The sequence below is a fragment of the Danio rerio genome, chromosome 25, assembly GCF_049306965.1.
Source record: "Danio rerio strain Tuebingen ecotype United States chromosome 25, GRCz12tu, whole genome shotgun sequence".
NCBI classification, from domain to species: domain Eukaryota; kingdom Metazoa; phylum Chordata; class Actinopteri; order Cypriniformes; family Danionidae; genus Danio; species Danio rerio.
Genome location: NC_133200.1, coordinates 33,894,635 through 33,916,101, shown reverse-complemented (window position 1 = coordinate 33,916,101; position 21,467 = coordinate 33,894,635). Strand labels below are relative to the sequence as shown.

The 21,467-nt window shown below is 35.8% G+C and overlaps 1 long non-coding RNA gene across 3 annotated transcripts in view; it reads right to left on the bottom strand.

The window, feature by feature from the left end:
* Positions 1-6,606: 6,606 nt before the first annotated feature.
* Positions 6,607-21,467, bottom strand: part of LOC141381013 (uncharacterized) — a 72,529-nt gene continuing 57,668 nt past the window's right edge. Inside the window, exons 3-5 of one of the 3 annotated variants that reach the window (XR_012400497.1) lie at positions 14,361-14,401; positions 13,877-13,974; positions 8,388-9,528 (exon numbers count right to left, since the gene is read on the bottom strand). This is a non-coding gene — a long non-coding RNA (uncharacterized lncRNA). Of the gene's footprint in view, positions 9,529-13,876; positions 13,975-14,360; positions 14,402-21,467 lie in introns of all 3 variants that reach the window. The other 2 variants (XR_012400498.1, XR_012400496.1) reach the window with 2 other exon arrangements.

Genomic DNA, 21,467 nt, shown 5'->3' with positions numbered 1-21,467 from the left:
GTCATCAACTGGATGAGCTGCAGGTGTGCATGCTGTCAGTGTAAGTGGATGACGTAATGTTTAGAAGTCCGGTGATGATGACCTCTGCTGGCCAGCGAGGGGAATGACTGGGACCGAGTCGGTGACACTAACAACCACCTAGAACAGGGGTGGCCAACCCTGTTCCTGGAGAGCCACCTTCCTGCAGATTTCAATTGCAACCCATATCAAACACACCTGAACCAATTAATTAGGACCTGAACACCACGTGATAATTACAGGCAGGTGTGTTTGATATGGGTTGCAACTGAAATCAGCAGGAAGGTGGCTCTCCAGGAACAGGGTTGGCCACCCCTGACCTAGAACATCTTTATAGTGACCTGGAAAAGGTAGTCAGAAAGTTTGACAAACAGTTGGAAAGCTGTCAGGAGCAATCCCACATCTCAGTAGTGATACTTCCACAGACATGCAGGCAATAATAATAATAATTTTAGAGCTTATAATTAATACAAATAATATACTTTAAAGGGCCACGAAACCCCCTCGTTTCAGCAGGGTGTTTTCACACCTCTACTTTGGAAAAAGTCAGAAAAGTGGGCGTGTCCAGCTCTGTTTAGGGGGGAGTGTCGGAGGAAGAAAAGAGGCTTGGTGAGGGAGTGTCTATTTGGGTGCGCTGAATTTCAGAGTCCAAACACACAATCACAGCGGACAATGTGACTGTGTTTACATGGACATCTGTTGTCGAATTATTTGCCAAATTATTAAATGGTGGACTTTAACTGCAGTTTGGCTCTTTCATTCAGGGAATTCATTCATGCCCCTCCCGACAAACGTGATATTTGATTCGAGGAGCTGCTCTAAGCGTGTATTTTTCATGCAATGTTTGATACCGCACGGCGAATGAGAGAAAAAAAACTCAGCATTTCCCGGAAACTTAGATGCACACGGCAGGTAGCGCCAGAAAGCCTGCGTGTGTTATTCCGGTCACAAAATCCAACACGATGTTATAGTTTGGTTGTAACTGTTAGTGCTAACTTGTTTACACTCGGTGCAATAGTTTGTTTGATACGAATAAAATACGAACTGAATAAACAAAGAGCACTGGTCGCTCACTTACCAAATCTGTAGAGACAGGACAATCCACAGCAACTAGAGCCGCGTCTTTATTTAGAGGAGACAACAAGCGAATCCAGATCTCAGCGTTTGCAGATGAGAACAGCTCTCAGGTAAACAATAATCCTCCTTAGACACGTAAGTTATTGTTGTCGAGCGTCGCGTACACTGTTAATCCACGCGTGAGTCTGAGCTCTCACAGAGAGAAAATGAAAACAAAACTTAACTGCAGCAAACTATAAAAGCAACACTTCACGCTTGTTTTGCCAACACAACGTGGCGTCTCTGCCGTCTACACTCTGACAGTAATGAATATTAATGAAGTTGCACAATAGAGCGCGCTGATTGGTTTGAACCAAGCCTTACTCATGCATTAACGCAACACACTGTAAGACGTAATAAGACTCACTCTGGCACAGACGCCCAGTCTGCACGCTGGAATACAGGCTATTATGTCATGACCGTGACGCAGCTTCAAAAATTCGTTTCAAACCGGAAGTACGAATTTGCTTGAAATAACGCAAAAACAACCAATTTACACTTTTTAGTGAAATATAAGTGTCCTAATAGTGTTTTTAGCAGTGTGGGACACATATACGACTGTCAACAGCTCAAAAAATGTGTTTTGGTGTTTCGTGACCCTTTAAGCATGTTATCTCCTCATTATTGCCGTTGTCTTTTGGTCAGTTCTGTGTATATGTCCTACTAAATTATGTACTGTTATGTACATGGTCCTGCTATCTTCTAAGCCATGAGGCTGAAATGGGAGGTCTGTTGATAAACCAGCACAATCCTGCCGGTTAATTAACGTGGTCTCTTGAACCCACTCACTGCCTACAAGCGGTATGCAAACATCTCCACGGCCAGCTCTGATTTCAAAGTCAAGTCCAGAGGACCAGCTGTAGACCATGGGACAATTTCATCAGCTTTTTGAAACAAAAGCTGGGTAGGCCTGTTTGAGCACCACTGGGCAAAAGAGACAGAGAGTGAAAAGGGGGGGTAAAAACAGTGATGTCTGAGATGTTGCAGATGTCGAACCGAATCCACTAGTGGCTGTTGACAGTTTTTTGAGGAAAGACATCTTGAGAGGTTCAGTGTGTAGTGGCTGGAGTATGTGTGCTTGTGCGCACACGTGTGGTTGTTCCTATATTCTCACATGCACATGCGTGCACTCAACACTTGCATGCTGCTAATGCAATGATTTGCAGCTTGTCGTGCAGCACGCAACTCTAAATGCTGTGACGCAGTGAAAGATGTTTCCTTGAATCCAAAAGGTTTCTTCCTTTTTTCGTCATATGAACACCTTCACTTCACGTCAAGCGCTAATCAGAGACAACATTCCTTTCCAATCCTTTAATCCTGTTTCCTGATCAAAACAGTGTTGTTGATAGTTTTGCTAAAGCCAAATACAACTGCAATTAGCCCTGGCTTTACACTGTGGTAATTGAGAGGTGACAATTTCACAAATTCCAGGCCATTGGACATAACTGAAAAGGAGTATCTTCCTTTGTATACAGTATATATTTCTATTTCATTTATACGGCAAAGGATAATATTCAGGTTCAAATATTCAAGACATCAGTGTCACATGATCCTTTACGAATCATTCTAATATGCTGATTTAGTTTAGTTTTTATCATGTACAGGACACAATAAGGTGCCAACGCAATCTCACAGCAATTCGTAACTCTTTGATTTAGTGGCTAATTTGTATGAATTCATACTATCTAATTCGTACAATTTATTACGATTTTCTCATCACCCAATGATGGTGGGGTTGAGTGCCACGCCTCCTTTTTAAAATCAAACATTTTTGTACGACTGAACTCGTACGAAATCGTACGAATTAGCCACTAAACTGACAAAACGTAAAATACTTATGTTTCCTCGTGAGATCAGGCTGGGTTTGCCCCAACCTTAATTTTCCCGTTTTCCGCCACATCATTTAAATAGCAAATCCATTTGTGCCACTTTGTTTTACTGATGGGTGTTTTGATCTAGAAAAGAAGTGTGTTAAGGTGCATTGCTGGCACGTTGCTATTTTAAGGAACTAAAATAGACTTTAATAAACCAGCTGAAAGTAGGTCTAGGGCTCTTTTTTAACAATCTAGGCACAACGTCTATAGCGCAAGACATAAAAGCATTAAGGTCATGTCCGAATCCACTTTTGTAATTTTAAGGATGAAAAAATCCCCTCTGCGCCGCGGCACATGATCTAACAGGGTTGTGCTAATTCTCTCTACTGAGTTATAGGTGTGTTTTGAGAATAAACCAATTAGAGTCTCATCTTCCATTCCCTTAAGAGTCAGTTGTGTCCTGCCAGAGCCCATTTGCTATTTACATGTAGACTCTGTGAGTAAAAGAACTGAACACTTCATTAGCGAGAAAACAAGATAAAGAATGAGAATTTACCACACCTCTTTTCTAAACCGAAACACCAATAAGTCCACAAAGTGGCGCTAATGGATTTGCTATTTGAACAATGTGGCGGGAAAATGGAAAACTAAGGTTGCGTTGGGCTGAAAATAGCAACCCGTCGGTGAAACATGTCTTGTGCCTTATTGCGCCAGGTGTATGATAGAGTCCCTAAAGTCCAGCGCAGAGCGGGTTAGTTGTGCAGCTCACTAACACAATGCTTAATACACGCAGAATGTACAGCAATACATAAATATCTTTACAAATGAAAAATAATTAAATGATTAAAATATACCAAAATTTATTACAGTCATCTCACCTCATCTCTGCGTGTGTGTGTGTGTGTGTGGGGGGGGGGGTGTATTCATTTATTCAGTGAATAAACTGAATAAATTCAGTTTATTCACAACAACTTGCTTTTGTATAATGCTATAATTATAATTAGTATTGTTTACTATATGCATATTTAAATTTGTTTTATTAAAAACAAGCTTAGATTTGTCCACCTGTTGGGTTTTGGACCATATGAGGCATAGCATGAGTGTTTGAATATAACATGTTTATTTATTCGTTTGCTAGAAATTAGAACTGATTTAGAAATAGTTTAAAAACAAATCTTTGCGCTTAACAAACGAAATATCCACGAAAGAGAGGAAGAGAAAGTGAAAGGCTGATTGGAGGAGGCTCATTCTTTATCCTTGTGCTGCAGATGCTCTGTTTAACTGTTTTCTCTTGAGTGAAGGGTTCAGTTTTTCCACTTACAAAGTCCACCATGTAATGTGCCAAGGCATGACGCAACTGACTCTTAAAGGAAATGGGAGATGGCAAAAGTGGATTCGGACACGCCCTTAATGCATTTGCGCCCTGCGCTTAGACTTTGCACCTAGATCATTAAAATAGAGCCTTTAATGCCCAAGAAGCATTTACTGTATATTAAAATGTGGACAGGCTATGCAGTGGCAAAGTAGGTAGTGCTGTCGCCTCACAGCAAGAAGGATGCTGAGTCGCTGGTTCGAACCTCAGCTCAGTTGGAATTTCTGTGTGGAGTTTGCATGTTCTCCCTGCGTCCAAAGACATGCATCCAAAGACAGTCCAAAGACATGCGGTTCAGGTGAATTGGGTAGGCTAAATTGTCCGTAGTGCATGTGTATGTGTGTGTGTGTGTGTGTGTGTGTGTTGTTTCCCAGAGATGGGTTGCGGCTGGAAGGGCATCCGCTGCATCAAAAAGTGCTGGATAAGTTAGCAGATCATTCCGCTGTGGCGACCCTGGAATAATAAAGGGATTAAGCCGACAAGAAAATGAATGCATGAATAAAATGTGGACAAATTGTGTGATGCTCTTTTGCAAATCTGCGTTGAATAGAAAGCTGAAAAGAATAGCATGCATTTGAACATTTGATCAGTTCAATGCACCCTTTTCAATAAAAGCATTTATTACTTTAACGTTCAATTTCCAACTGCTTGGATATCTTTTAAAATAACTGGAAATCACTGTGGAACAGCAACTGTTTTGTAACTGTAAATGTAACAGCTTCTTTTTTTTGAGCACCTACCTTGTGTGCATAATGTGAAGGAATGCACATGCATGATTAAAGCTAATAATGATGCTGACTTGCATTCAATGAATCACTAAAGGCTCTTGGCCTTTTAATATTCTCTTTGTTTTTCTCTTTTGACTCATATACAGTTGAAGTCAAAATTATTAGCCCCCTTTGATTTAAAAAAAAAAAATATTTCCGAAATTATGTTTAATAGAGCAAGGAATTTTTAATTCAGAACAATTTTTTAATTTTTTAAGCACTATTTTAAGGACAAAATTATTAGCCCCTTTAGCTAATTTAATTTTTGATAGTCTACAGAACAAACCATCGTTATACAATAACTTGCCTAATTACCCTAACCTGCCTAGTTGAAGCCTTTAAATGTCACTTTAAGCTGTATAGAAGTGTCTTTAAAAATATCTAGTCAAATATTATTTTCTGTCATCATGGCAAAGATAAAATAAATCAATTGTTGAAAAATTTGTTATTAAAACTATAATGTTTAGAAATGTGCTGAAGAAAATCTTATTTCAGTTAAACAGAAATTAGGAAAAAATAAATAAATAGGGGGGCTAATAATTCTGACTTCAACTGTACATAATGGGAGAAAGTAAAGTAACAGCAAATCTTAATTTTAAACTACTAATTTGGGAAGGACAGTTAATGTCTTTATGATTATAATAATCAATAAAGCGTATATTCAAACATCTGATATTGTGTCGTAGCAACACAAGCTGTCAGAATACTGCTGTAAACACATCTATGACACTCCATGCAGCAAGTCTCAGCTTTCAGCATCTATATTGGGAACACACGCATACACACACACACACACACAAGTTATTTTCACGTCCACCATCATTTCACACAACTTTTTTAACGAGAGTTTGGTTAATCCTTGAGTGTTTGCCACTGGAGGAACAGAATGTTTGTATGGTTGACTCACAGGCCAACACAGACCGATTAACTCATTGTTGAACGATTTCTGTCAGGTCAATTTTGTTCCATTCTTAGTTATTTATCTTATTAAATCTGAAACTCCACTACACACGTTTAGTAATGGATGCTTTCTAAAAGCCACCCAAATCTTGTTTTCCTCTCATGTAGTAGTCATGACTATCCTCATACTTCAGGCATAGAGTCATAACTAATGAAAGTGTGGATTACCTCACTTGATTTTGCATGGTGAGCGGGGCAGCGTACTCAACGGACACATTCTTTCCAGTTTAGTCCTCAGAAGATATTGAGCCCACCATCAAATGGTACATCTATGGCTCAGCCTACTATTATTCGCTTCACATTGCTGTTTATGATTGTCTAGCCTTTATCCAGGGACATGGTGAAGTAAGATCATACTTTAGCTCTGAGTGACGATAGCATGCTAGAAATGGTTCTAAACGTCAACACTATATTATAGCAATTGGTTTTAGCAAGGGATGTCCTGATCAGGTGTTTTTGCCCTCGAGTCTGAGTCAGAGTCATTTGATTTTGAGTATCTACTGATACCAAAACCGGACCGATACTTTATACATAATAAGAACCAGATCCACAATGCTCATTTTTATTTGAATTCACCCTAATATAACATTCAACAACTCTGTTATCAAACAGAGCACTTCTGTGAGGTAGCTTGAACAATCAAGTAATAAATAACATAAATGCTTTACGTTTGGACTTTAGTGCAACAGTTAATATAAAAAAAATCTAATATAAAAACAAACAAATAGCACCTCAACTTAAAAAACCCAGCAGGCAATCCCAAGTTTACATATATCATGATTTGCTATGGCAATGTTGTCGTCATCAACTTTGTGTGAAGTTAAGAATGAGGTCTAACTCTGTGCCACCTCATAACTATAGATGTGTTAAAAAGTAATGAGAATATATATTTTTTATTTACTGTAAAATAACAGGCATTAAATTACAGAAATTTATGGTAAAATAATGAACATTACATTACAGAAATTTACTGTAAAATAACAGACATTAAGTTACAGAAATTTACTGTATAATGAACATTACATTACAGAAATTTACTTTAAAATAACGGACATTAAATTACAGAAATTTACTGTAAAATAACGAACATGAAATTACAGAAATTTACTGTAAAATAACGAACATGAAATTACAGAAATTTACTGTATAATAACGGACATTAAATTACAGAAATTTCCTGTAAAAAAACGGACATTAAATTACAGACAGTTACCGTAAAATAACGGACATTAAATTATAGAAATTTACTGTAAAAGAACAAACATTACATTACAGAAATTTTCTGTAAAATAACGGACATTAAAATACAGAAATTTAATGAAATGAATGGACATTCAATTACGGAAACATACTGTAAAAGAATGAACATTACATTACAGAAATTTACTGTAAAATAACGGACATTAAATTACAGACATTTTATGTAAAATTTCGGACATTAAATCATGGAAACGTACTGTAAAATAACAAACGTTACATTACGGAAATTTACTGTAAAATAACAGACATCACATTACAGAAATTTACCATAAAATAACGGACATTAAAAACAGAAATTTACGGTAAAATAACAGTCATTAAATTACAGAAATTTACTGAAAAATAACGAACATTACATTACAGAAATTTACTGTAAAATAACGAACATTACATTACAGAAATTTACTGTAAAATAACGAACATTACATTACAGAAATTTACTGTCAAATAATGGACATTAAAATACAGAAATTTACTGTAAAATAACGAACATTACATTACAGAAATTTACTGTAAAATAACGAACATTACATTACAGAAATTTACTGTCAAATAATGGACATTAAAATACAGAAATTTACTGTAAAATAACGAACATTACATTACAGAAATATACTGTAAAATAACGAACATTACATTACAGAAATTTACTGTAAAATAATGGACATTAAACTACAGAAATTTACTGTAAAATAACGAACATTACATTACAGAAATTTACTGTAAAATAATGGACATTAAAAAACAAAAATTTACAGTAAAATAACGAACATTACATTACAGAAATTTACTGTAAAATAATGGACATTAAATTACAGAAATTTACTGTAAAATAATGGACATTAAATTACAGAAATTTACTGTAAAATAACGGACATTAAATTACAGAAATTTACTGTAAAATAACGGACATTAAATTACAGAAATTTACCGCAAAATGACGGACATTAAATCACAGAAATTTATCATAAAATAATGGACATTAAATTACATAAATTTACCATAAAATAACAGACATTACATTAACACCCCACACACCCCAGCTGCCGGAAATAAATCATAAAATTACAGATTTTTTTCACAGTGTAGGCCTTTAATTTGGTGATACACATAAAAATGAGACCCAATGACTATATTTTCTTAAGAAAAACAAGCTAATCAGTTGACAAGATAATTGCTTTCCTTGAGTAATACATTTAGTGACAGATAAAACCACACCCAATGGCCTTAGACTGTTATTACTATACTATTACATGCTATTACGTATTAATGCCTGTATATCATAATTTAGACCAGTGAGAAAAACAATGAAATGAGCTAAATGAGTGAGAGGAGCAGTAGGAGGTCAAAAGTAGAGACTGTAGCGCTGGTGGGCTCACACTGTCTGTTTAGACCAGCGATTATTTATGAAAGCCATCCGGCCCCTGGGCCACAGTTGCCACCGGGTTGAGGGGGATAAAAAGTTGGTCATCAGGTCAAGGGCCAAGGGGAGCATGCAGAGAACAGGTGGGACGTGCAGGGGCTTCTGGAACTGACTCAGGATGGCCCACACCTGCCCTGACTGTCAATCAACGAGAGCCAAAAGAAAAGAGATACTGAAGCACTACTGTACTCGGACATGGTGTCCTCGGGAGTTTAGAAAAACTTCTCTGGACTTTCCTGTTGCACTGGTAAGTTTGACTGACTGAAGCATTAATAAACTGGAGCATAAATGAATCAATCTTAGAAATGTTAATGGCTGACATTGGCTTATATTGCTTGCTTAGGAGAAGTATATGTGTTAGATAGAATATTTTAGTTAAAAAAAACAAACTCAAAGGTATGCAAAGGTGACTAAAAGATAAGCAAGCATCTCATTTATATTATTGTGACAGTATTAGGCATTAAACAGAACCGCATACAGGCATATCTAAAAGACACTTTCAGACCAAGTCCCTGATGATCCCTTGGCTCTACAAACAGGCTATTACTTCATTAGTTGAATTTCCTCTCATTTTCTTTCTTCTGCATCCTGTAAATCATTCATACATCCATGTTATCATCCATCCATCAGTGTGGGACGTCCAGTCCAGGCCACGGTAGCAGTTTCCATTGGTTTCGGACAGCTAATGCCCCTTGTGAAACGGCACCAGCTCTTATAGTGTTGCCTTAGCAGCCGGCCGGACCCGTGTGTGCTGGGTGGGCAGCAGGTGCGAGCGTGGAGGACAGCTCAACTGCTGCACTGTACGACACACATACAGTTGATGCACACACAAACACACAGTGACTTTTAAAGTGAAACTAAACTTTTTAAGAATCTTACAAAAGCAACCATGGACATTAATTTGATTGGAATCGGTGTGAATGCAAAAACTGCATATGTTATTATAATATGCTTGTGTTAACACACTTGATTTAAAGCAGCAACATATCTCCTGACCAAATTGTGTTGTAAAACTAAAACCAGAATTAAATGCTCATATTTAGCACATTTAGTATTATATGATATATACACATATCACAATAATAACTGTTAACTTACACAATCCGTAATTTTACGTGTTTTTTTTTTTTTTTTTGGCACCCCAGCTTAATTTAACGGACATTAAATAACAGAAATGTACAGTAAAATAACAGAGATTGAATTACAGAAATTTACCAGAAAATTAACTTTAAGTAAATTTCTTAATGTCCGTTATTTTACCGTCAATTTCTGTAATGTAATATCTGTTATATTACAGTACATTTCTGTAATTTAATGTCCATCATTTTACAGTAAATTTCTGTAATTTAATGTTAGTTATTTAACAGTAAATTTCTGTAATGTAATGTCTGTAATATTACAGTACATTTCGGTAATTTAATGTTCGTTATTTTACGGTAAATTTCTGTAATTTAATGTCCATTATTTTATGATAAATTTCTGTAATTTGACGGCCGTTACTTTACAATAAATTTCTGTAATTTCATGTTCGTTATTTTACAGTACATTTCTGTAATTTATTGTCCATTATTTTACCGTACATTTCTGTAATTTAATGTCTGCTATTTTACAGAAAATTATTGTAATTTAATGTCCGTTATTTCACAGTAAATTTCTGTAATGTAATATCTGTTATTTTACAATCAATTTGTGTAATTTAAAGGTTGCATTTTTTACTGTATTTTACTGCCAGAAATAAACCGTAAAATTTACAGATTTTTTTTACAGTGTGTTCTATGTAATAGCTGTTGAATTGTGTATATACCTAAGCAGATGTTGTCATGAACCACTAAATGCTCATATTTATCCTTAGAATATACAATGCATGATATTATAATTGTAGATAATTTTATATGTTTGACCAGATACTGCTATGCAAATCTCAAGGAACAAATTAAAAGCTCATGTTTGGATTTTTTAAATGAATATTATTAACATGCTACTAATCAACAGTCATTACAACAATACCATATGTTAGTACAGTAATATATGTAGAGTTCAGATGCAAAAATCTCTAAGTGCCGTCTGAAATTTCCATAGAAAATGAACATTTTTCTCCGCCTCCTTTGTTTATGTTGAGATATTTCACTTTAAAAACTAAGAAAATAACTTTACTTTTGCCATAAAAGTGATGTTACTGAACATGCGCACAGGAAAATGCTCATTTTAGAGGAAAATTTCAGACATCTTTGCAACTAAACTCTTCATATGCTTTCCATTATATAAATATCTGTAGACAGATTTTGTATATACATAATTATTTTAATTGATATTAAAGTATAAAAATGAGGTAAGCAGTAAACAACTCCTCTAGAGGTGTAGATGTGCTGTAAAGCCCATAGAGGGCGCTGTTACGTATTTGTGATGGCTGGCTTTAAGTCAGTGTGTGGCGTGGAGGCCATGAGGGACTCTGGGATTCTCCAATTGCAGGCAGGCAGACTGGCTGGCACCCCAAATGTAGCTTCTTCATCCTGGAGACAGCTGTTGTCTCTGTGACGACACTAGCGGCCAATGAGCACTGGGTCCGAGCAGGGGGAGCCGGGTTGGAGAGGAGGCTTATGGGTCTGAACACGATCAACTGGAGCTGAATCGGAGGGGGCAGTTGGCCGTGGACAGTAAACACCATTCCAAACCCCGCCGCACACTGAAGTAGAGCTTCAGCCGGCGCAAATATACAAATATACATCTCGACACTTCCTCCTATGAGAATACAGTCTATATTTTATCTATTCTCATCTTGTCAACGGGTGGTCCGGGAAGTTTCTGTCAACTCCTCCAACTCAGATGGCATAGTTTGCTATATTTGTCATTTGCTTAGATGGGACTTCATATCCACAGACTAATAATACCACTGAGGGGGATATAATTACAGGCAGATATTCACAGTTTAAAAAATAAATGTAAAAACGTGCAAAAAGGTTTTTATTCTAAATGAGGAGACCCTCATGGTGTTGGCCGTTTTGAAATCACATTGAAATCACAGACTTGATGTTGATGATTTCTGGCTTTCTGGATTGATAGATGTTGGCTGATGCATATAATATAATGATCATGGTTATGTTATGCTCCACAATTGATGAATGCTTGTTGTTTTCGTTATTGTTGTGCACAAAACAGAAGACGGGTCTGAAATACAGGAGGCTCCTGGGAAAAATGCGAGTGAAGAAGGTTGCTGGTTTGAGCCTCAGCTGGGCCAGTTGGTGTTTCTGTGAGCCGTTTGCATGTTCTCCCTGGCTGTTTCTCAAAGTGCATTCTTTAGTGATCTTGCGTCCTTGTGTCCTCGTGTAATGTCACCATGAACTGCCAAAATTCAGTTCTAATACTCAAGATCGCAAGAACATAGGACTTGTGAAATTTCCTGGATGTCTTCTTGATAACGAGGACGCATGGATGCAGACCTGAGCTTTGAACTCGCTATAGAAGTCCCAGAAGCCATTGCGACTGGAGGTGGGAAGTAGAGATCTGGGTTTTAGCCAGAACCCGACCGCTCCCGCTTACATTCAGCATTTGTTGTCCCGCTGCCCGACCCGCTCCGTATTCTACCCGCTGCGCCCGATCCCGCTAAAGAGCGGGGGGAGAACAAAACTGAAAACCACCCAGCTATACAGAATCCAGACAGCCTATAACAAGCTGTCTGTATAAACAGACACACACACATAAGCACCAAGCATACACACAGGCAAAGCTCTCTCTCTCTCTCATTCGCGCACGCACACAAACACCTCTCATTTGCGCATGCACACACACACATACACAGCAACAAACAAGCTAAGCACAGCTATTTCATTTGCACACATACATACGCGTGCTCGCTCGGGAGCCGGGAGCGATATTGCTAGACGGTCCGCTCCCGTCCCAAATTAAACCCGTTACCAACCGCTCCCATGCTTTATTCTGAAATTTATTCCTGCGCCGCAGAAATGTGGTCGGGTCCCGCGGGCAGAATTTTATATTTATTACGAAAGATTAGAGATATAACAAATTTTTCTCAGGAGCTTCCCTAAAGTAAACATTAATAAAATCTTAATAAAGAAATTACAGTTTTTCTCCATTGCTTGGATGCAGTTGTCAACTGAAACTCCACATTTTCAAAACAGTTAACACACAGGCCTAAACAGCGGCACTCATGGTCAAAATGACACATTTTGCTTGCAAAAGGCACATATCGTGTCAAAACATTTAACATATGCAACAAAAGCTAGATTTACCTTCAAACAACACAACTTGCAAACAAGTATATGAGCTCTTTCAATTAATCATTACACAATGCACAACAAAATACAAAATACAGAACTCAAAATGCACCACCATTGCTTGCCATTGTAGCTTATAGCCAATGGCATTTGTTGTCTCTATTTGGGCTGTCAAATTCGCCTTTTTGCAAAGAATTGGATCAAGAATAAGATGTGCTTTGATTGTATATATATTGAATTCATGACATTTTTCAAACTGTGGCTGACAACTGAAATACTGTATATAAAATAAAACAGACAAAAGTAATAAAATACTGTAAATATTAGAGAAAACACAAGTAAACTAATATACAGTCAAAACTATTGGGAGCATAGGCCATATTGACCTCCTCCATCAATGCTGGCACAGAACAACACAGACCTTTCATCGTTTATATAAGGTTTGCAGAATGATGGCTAATTGAAGATTTGTGTAAAGGAGTGTCAAACCGCTGCTTCAGTGATTTCATACTGATGTTGGTAGTTTTTAATAGTTAGGAATAGATGGATTCTGTTTGGTTACCAAAACTAAAACAATGGAGTTTGGACTGCTTGCATGACATCTGTGTTAACTGTTTGGAAAAATGGTGGGGAAAATGTGTCTACCCAATGAGAAAGGGTTTACACATTTGCAAGACCTGTCCTCTGCTCTGCTGGGATAGTGATAATGAAAATGAATAGGAACCTAGTTTCTTTAACCAGGTCAAAGCAAACTAGAAAAACTGTAATAGGTGAATTGAAAAAAACTCAATTGTATGGGTATCGCTTTAGGTAAATTGAATAAACTAAATTGTATGGGTATCGCTAAAGGTGAATTGAATAAACTAAGTCGGCCATAGTCTATGTGTGTGCATGTGAGAGTGTATGGGTGTTACCCAGTACTGGGTTGCAGCTGGAAGGGCATCCGCTGTGTAAAGCATATGCTCAAAGGTGGTGGTTCATTCCACTGTGGCGACCCTGCTGAATAAAGGGACTAGGCAGAAGGAAAATGAATGAATGAATTATACTATACAGTGTATAACTGTGTGTGACAAATTGAATTTAAATTTGATTCTCTTCTATGGAAGTCAGTGTTTACATGTGTTCAGCTTTCTTCAGAAATATCTTATTTTAAAACAGAATAAAGGAACTCATAAAGGTTTGGAAGCACTTGGCAAGTATTTTGGGGTGAAAATATGCAACATCCACTTAAGTTTTCTTTGTTTTTAGTTTTTTTCTGAAGAAAAAGAAATCTGGCCTTACTGCATTGTAAAATGATATAGATATTACAGATTATTGTATAGATAATACAGTTTTATGACAAATAATAACAGCATATATCAGCTATGAAATCACATGAACTGCATAAATGCTCCAGACCTGATGGGGGCAGCAGAAAGACAAATTTTCAGCATCCTTGTCTGTTAGAAAAAAATAATTAAAGTGTCAGTATAACAACCATATTATGTGTGTGCTTTACACTCATAAACCTCTCTCCTGAGGTATTTGCATCAACAGACAAACAATTATGAGATTTCTCTATAATATGATCCTCCAGGGCAGTCTGTACACATTTTCAAAATCAGCACAAGAACTTTCAGTACACATACATGAAAAAAAATAATACACAACTAGTTAAACGTTTAGACTTGAGGTGAAATATCATATCTGAAAGAAAAGCAATCAAACAATTCTAATACCACTTGAAGAAAATTCTTAGATTACCTGATAACTGCACAAAATAATCCGTTATCAACAACCAAAAGACACATGAGTGAAAAAAAGGAATTTAAATAAGAAAATAAATAAGATGAGATCCAATAATTTATGAAATAGGAAAATGTATTTGTGAGGAACACAATCATGTTTGTTATTATAAATATTAACAGTATTAATAGTAATATATATTATGTATAATAATAAATGACTATCCATCTTAATGCTGCAGTAAATCAAGGTCGACACATTTTTAATTAATTAATTAATTAAATTATTTTACATCAATAAACACTCAAATCTTTGTTAACATCAAGAGCTCAAAGAAACAAGTAAACCAGCAAGGCTCAAACTGCTCTTCAGTATTTAAGAGGATAATACAATCAGAATATACAACACAATCTCTTGGCAATTCGTAACTTTTTCATTTAGTGGCTAATTCGAATGAATTCGTACGATCTAATTCGTACAATTTAGTACGATTTGCTTATCCCCCAATGACGGTTGGGGTTAGAGGTGGGGTCATGTGCCACGCCTCCTTTTTAAAATCGTACCATTTCGTACGACTGAACTCGTACGAATTCGTACGAATTAGCCACTTAACTGGCAAAACGTAAAATACTTACGTTTTCTCGTGAGATCAGGCTGGAATATAGTGCTTGCCCCGACTGCAGCGGATAGTACAAAGTAGTCAATATTTGAAATGGATCAAAACCTTTCATCAAAGTTTTCTTAAATCTATTGAAGAACACCCAAACTTAAGGATGATTTAAACAAAGCAAAAGCATTTTTGATCCACTTCGCATGTTGACTATATTTTCTTGCACAAAACTGATCGTTATCTCACAAAACCTGAATGTATTAACAGTGTGTTAATAAATGTATGTTTTGATATGAAATGTAATGTATTAATGCATAAATGTATTGAAGGTAAAATTGAAAGCAGCAATTGTCTTGATTTAATTCATTTCAATCTATTTAAATTCAGGTTTGTAATTAATGGGATACTGTACAGTGTTATTATTGTAACATATACAGCATTTCTTTTTTGGGGGCCATTTTGAATTGCTTCGTTTCTTCTTCTTCTTTTCCTCTAGAATGAATTGCATTTTTAAGGGTTGTTGCTAGATCAGATTTAGTTGCAGCCGGAGGTTAGCGAGAATTATTTATTTTATTTATTAAATTTCCCATTTATTGTATTTTTTAACGCCTACCCCCACCCCAACCCTAAACCCAATCATCACAGTAAAGTACAAACAGTAGCTGTACCGAGTATTATTTATGCTATCTATTAAATTACCCAATAAATTGTATTTTTGTAACACCTACCTCCACCCCAACCCTAAACCCAACGGTCAAAGTACTGTAAAAATATTAATTAATTAACAAAAATTTGCGCACGCAGCAAAAGTGGCGAAAATATACGTTTGTTCTAGGTTTCGGAAGTGGACAATGCATAATGACTCAACAGCGCCACCTATGCACTTTTGATCGAGTGGCCAATACCTACAAAAAAGTCTTAACATCGCTAACAGCCTTGGCGATGTTGAATTGAGAAGATCTAGAGTATTCATCGTAGGGCGTGTCCGTGGCGGCCTCTCAAACTTTGACAATTCGCCACGAAACAGGAAGTTGTTTTAACTCAGGCATGCATTTTCCGATCTGCCTCAAAATTCACATGCTTGATAAGAGTCATGACCTGAACATGTTTCCATCCCAATATCCAGTTACAGTAGCGCCACCTGCTGGCAACAGGAAATGACATGTTTTACACTGTAACAAACTCCTTCTAGACGTTTTATCAGATCGCATCCAAGTTTTGTCAGTTTAATTCAAAGGCCTTTATGATGTGAAATTGTGCAGTAGAGTTTTTGTCGAAGAGGCTTGTCCGTGGTGGACTGACAAATTTCAGTGTATTGCCATAGAAGAGAAAGTACCTCTAAACACAATGTCTGATCTGCCTGAAAATTCACAGGTTCTATGAGATTCCTCTCCTGAAGACATCAACATCCCATTATTTAGTAACAGTCATAGCGCCACCTACTGACAGAAGAAACTTTGGCATAAATTGATGATTTTTTTTTTTTAGTATATCAGCTTAAATTATTTTTGTCCACTGTTCTCTGTCATCCTAAGGCCACCGGGTGGCATTGAACCCAGGTGCGAGGTCCCTTTCATCGCTGCTTGCAGCTTCAATTTTTATTATTATTATTAAAATTATTATTATTATTATAATAATTATTATTATTCATTCATTCATTTTCTTGTCGGCTTAGTCCCTTTATTATTCCATGGTTGCCACAGCGGAATTAACCGCCAACTTATCCAGCAAGTTTTTACGCAGCGGATGACCTTCCAGCCGCAAACCATCTCTCGGAAAATTATTATTATTATTATTATTATTAGTAGTAGTAGTAGATCTGGAAAAAGTTAAATAATCTTAATAAAAGATGTTAAATAATCTTGAAAATTAACTGAAAACATTTCCCATATATTCTATTTATTTTTTAGTGCTTCAATTAAAAGGACAGCTGAATGGCAAACATTTTGTTAACTTTAAACACAAATATGTTTATTTTTTTCATGTAAATTAATTTGTATGTATAAAAAATACACAGATGTCTTCCTAAGTTGAGGTCCCTTGTAATGATAGTTTGGGGGATCTTTAGCAGGAAACCCCCTTAAAACAAACCATTAATTAAAAACAATCAAAATGCATTTCCACCATCATTCTGACATGAAATCCAGAGCTTAATTCCATGAGGCCGAATAATCCAGGGAACAGATCGAATGTGTGATCACCCAAGCAGCAGGTCCTGCGGCTGCACCTGCCTAAACGACCGGGGCACTTTTCTCCCGCACTCAGAGCTGATGGTGTCCACAGACGCTGCTCTTTCCGACTCTCACTGCGCTCATTGTTTCATACAGTGTTGTCTCTAATTTCCGTGACTATAACAGCAGCTGCTTGAGACTTACAGCCTGAAAAATGGCATAAATCTTAGCAATACAGCTCTGCATTGCACATGAAAAATAAAAACATATCATCTGTATTGAGCATTGTCTAATATTTCTCATAAGTCTTCTATGAGGGTTTCTTCCAGATACTACATGTGGGTAGAGCTCTATATTAAAAATAAGAAGTCATTATTCATCATGAGGAATGGAGGAAAAACACAGAAATTAAATTAATACATTTTTAATTCATTCACTTTCTTTTTGACTCAGTCCCTTTATTTATGAAGGGTCGCCACAGTGGAATGAACCGCCAACTTATCCAGCACATGTATTACGCGGCGGATGCCCTTCCAGCTGCAACCCATCACTGGGAAACACCCAAACACTCATTCACACACATACACTACAGACAATTTAGCTAACCCAATTCACCTATAGCACATGTCTTTAGACTTTGGAAACCGGAGCACCCAGAGGAAACCCACAGGGAGAAAATGCAAACTCCACACAGAAATGCCAACTGACCCAGCCGAGGATCAAACCAGCGACCTTCTTGCTGTGAGGTGATAGTGATACTCACTGCGCCACCATGCTGCCCATTACATTTATAATAACAAACAGAATTAATATTACCAAAAGATGAAAAAAAGCAAACATTTAGACTTAAACTTAAAGAAGTGAAGTAAACTGAACGAGGAGGGTTTATAATGTACATACTCTTCTTCTTCTAATTATTAATATTATTGTTATTATTATACTCCATTATGCAAAGGTGACATGTTTCTCATTTAGAAATAATTATTATTACAGAATTAGACTTTCACTGAAAAAAATTGTATTTAACATATTTTTTTTTTACATGCTCAAAAAACAGGTACACAGTGGTACAAATAATGTTCCTTAAGGAACAGTGTTGTACCTTTGTAAAAGTTGTACCTTATATGGTACAGAAAAGACCTCTTATTATCCTGTTCTGTGCATTTTATGGTACAATTGAAATGAAGGTACACAACTGTTCTTATAAAAAGTGTTAGACAACTCTTCCGTTATTGCAATATCTATGAAAATAAATATGACTGGAAAGGCAAAGATTTTATGAATAATTTCCAAATTACAACATGAATCATCATTTACAAGCACATTTAAAGAAACTCATAAACATGAATTAAGTTCTATAATACAAAACAAAGGGTAAAACAAAACTATAGATATTGTAAACTAAACATTTAAGGCATTTGATAAGCATTTTCTGATAAATATGGTTTCATTATTGATATCTGCACCTTTTGCCGTTTGCTTTCCACTTGCGCACGTGAGCTGCCAAAAGTCCTGCATATGCCAAGTGTTCATGCAGACACTTTAGTATTGTAAAACTAATCTACTATTGTAAAACATTGTGCATATCTCACTACAATACTTTTGCATAATTCTATTTCTATTTTAAAATGTACTACATTAAATGAACTTTTAAGTGATTACAGAGGTATTGTGTGAAAATTGGAGTTTTATATTGTATTTAACAATTTTTTTGAAAAGTGTTGTGAAATGTTTAGCAAAAAAAAAATAGATCTTTTGATTTGTCAAAGTATTTTTTTTATTCTTTATTGTCAATGGAAAATGTTTATTTACACAAAAATAAACTTTTTTGGATATAGCAGCATGTCTTTAAATAGTTCTTAAAGGAACACATTTGACACTGTTAAGGTACTGAGTGTCTTGTCACTGTAGTGGTACCTTCATGGATCTGATTTGTACCTTTGATGAAGGTACATTATAGGATCTGCAGGTTTTAAAAACCAAAGGTACATTTTGGCTTCCCATGGTGCAAATCATGTCCGTTCATGTCCATATTCTACAATTCTGTTACATAAAAATGTAATGTCCCAGTGACATGGGTTTGTACCTTCTTTGGTACAACATTGTACCATGTTTTTCTGAGAGTGTAATAAAATATGAATATGCAGTAAATATAGCTATGGAAAACATAAGAGGCTACTTCTAGTTCTTAGATCCTCTGGATTTGCAGATTATACACTCTCAGAAATAAAGGTACGCAAGCTGTCACTGGGGTGGTACCTTTTCAAAAAGTACAAATTTGTACCCCAAAGGTACATATTAGTGCCTCAAGGGTACATAAGAGTACTTAAAGTACAAAAGTGTTCCTCCTAAAATTTTTAGGCACTAATGAATACTTTTGAGGTACTAATATGGACCCATTAAGTACAAATGTGTACCTTTTAAAAATGTACCACCCCAGTGACAGCTCGCATACCTTTATTTCTGAGAGTGCAGTTACAGTATATAAAATGACAATAGCTGCATATGTGTAACAGCAACAAAATGCTTTAAATAATATTTCCATTTTAAAATTTAAACATGTCCTATTGAAGATGTCTTATAAATAAGTGATAAAAATTTTACTGGTATTTACAGTTGTAGTACAGTTGAATTATAAGCCCCCCTGTTTAATTTTCCCCCAATTTCTGTTTAACGGAGAAAATATTTTTTCAACACATTTCTAAACATAATAGTTTTAATAACTCGGCAGGTTAGGGTAATTAGGCAAGTTATTATATAACGAAGGTTTGTAGATAATCTGTGAAAAAATTAGTAATTTTCACCTTAAAATGGTGTTTAAAAAATTAAAAACTATTATTATTCTAAAATTATTCTAGCCAAAATTAAACAAATAAGACTTTATCCAGAAGAAAAATTATTATCAGACATACTGTGAAAATTTCCTTGCTCTGATAAAAATCATTTAGGAAATAATTAAAAAAGAAAAAAAAACATATATATATACATACACATACATATATTTATAAATATATATATGTGTATATATATATATGTGTGTATATATATATATGTATGTATATATATATGTTTTTTTTTCTTTTATTTTCTATATATTTATAAATATATATATGTGTATATATATATATGTGTGTATATATATATATATGTATGTATATATATATATATATATATATATATATATATATATATATATATATATATATATATATATATATATATATAATGAACATTTTAGTTACTGATTTTATTTGTTGCTGAATATCACACTGTCTGTTTCACATATGCAATTGAAATAATCAAGACAATCAATTGAACATTTAAATAGTGTCACTGAAATACATAAAAAGCAATGTTCATTATCTTTAGCTTGTCCTAGCAAAGACAACAAGTGAAAATACCCTCAATGACAAGTCACTTATCAGAGCCCACTTTCACAGACCCTAAAAGTGCCTGATTGGGGTCATTTACAAAACAGGGGGAGGGTGAAGCGTGGGAACACATCCTAATGTTAGAATCAGGTGTAGGGACAGCACAGACCACAGAAATGGACTGGCCATGTGACAGGAAAGAGAGTGCACGACATCTGTCCCCTGTACACCTCTGAGGAAGTGACCTGCCACCTCTCACACACCCACAGGACAAGCTCCTTTTTGTGGAGGTCGACTTTAACACACTATTTTGACAGCAGGAGAGGCAATGATGATCTGTGAGGACTTCCATGGTCTTTTGATCTCCTCGAGCTTTGCTTAAAAGCTGAGAAAAGCAAGTGGAAATCTGAGGGCTGCGTATCTGCTATAGCAGCCATGCTAGATAGCACTTGTAGGTCTGCAAGATGTGTTTTAAAGAGGGTTTGGTCTGGAAAACATTTGCTGTACAAAGCACACAGCAAATGTTTCTGATTACTGATCTGATAAATGTTTTTTTTATATAAAATCTGTTTCAAAAGACACGTTAGAAATATCTATTTAACATTGGAAAAAAATATGTGAACACAAA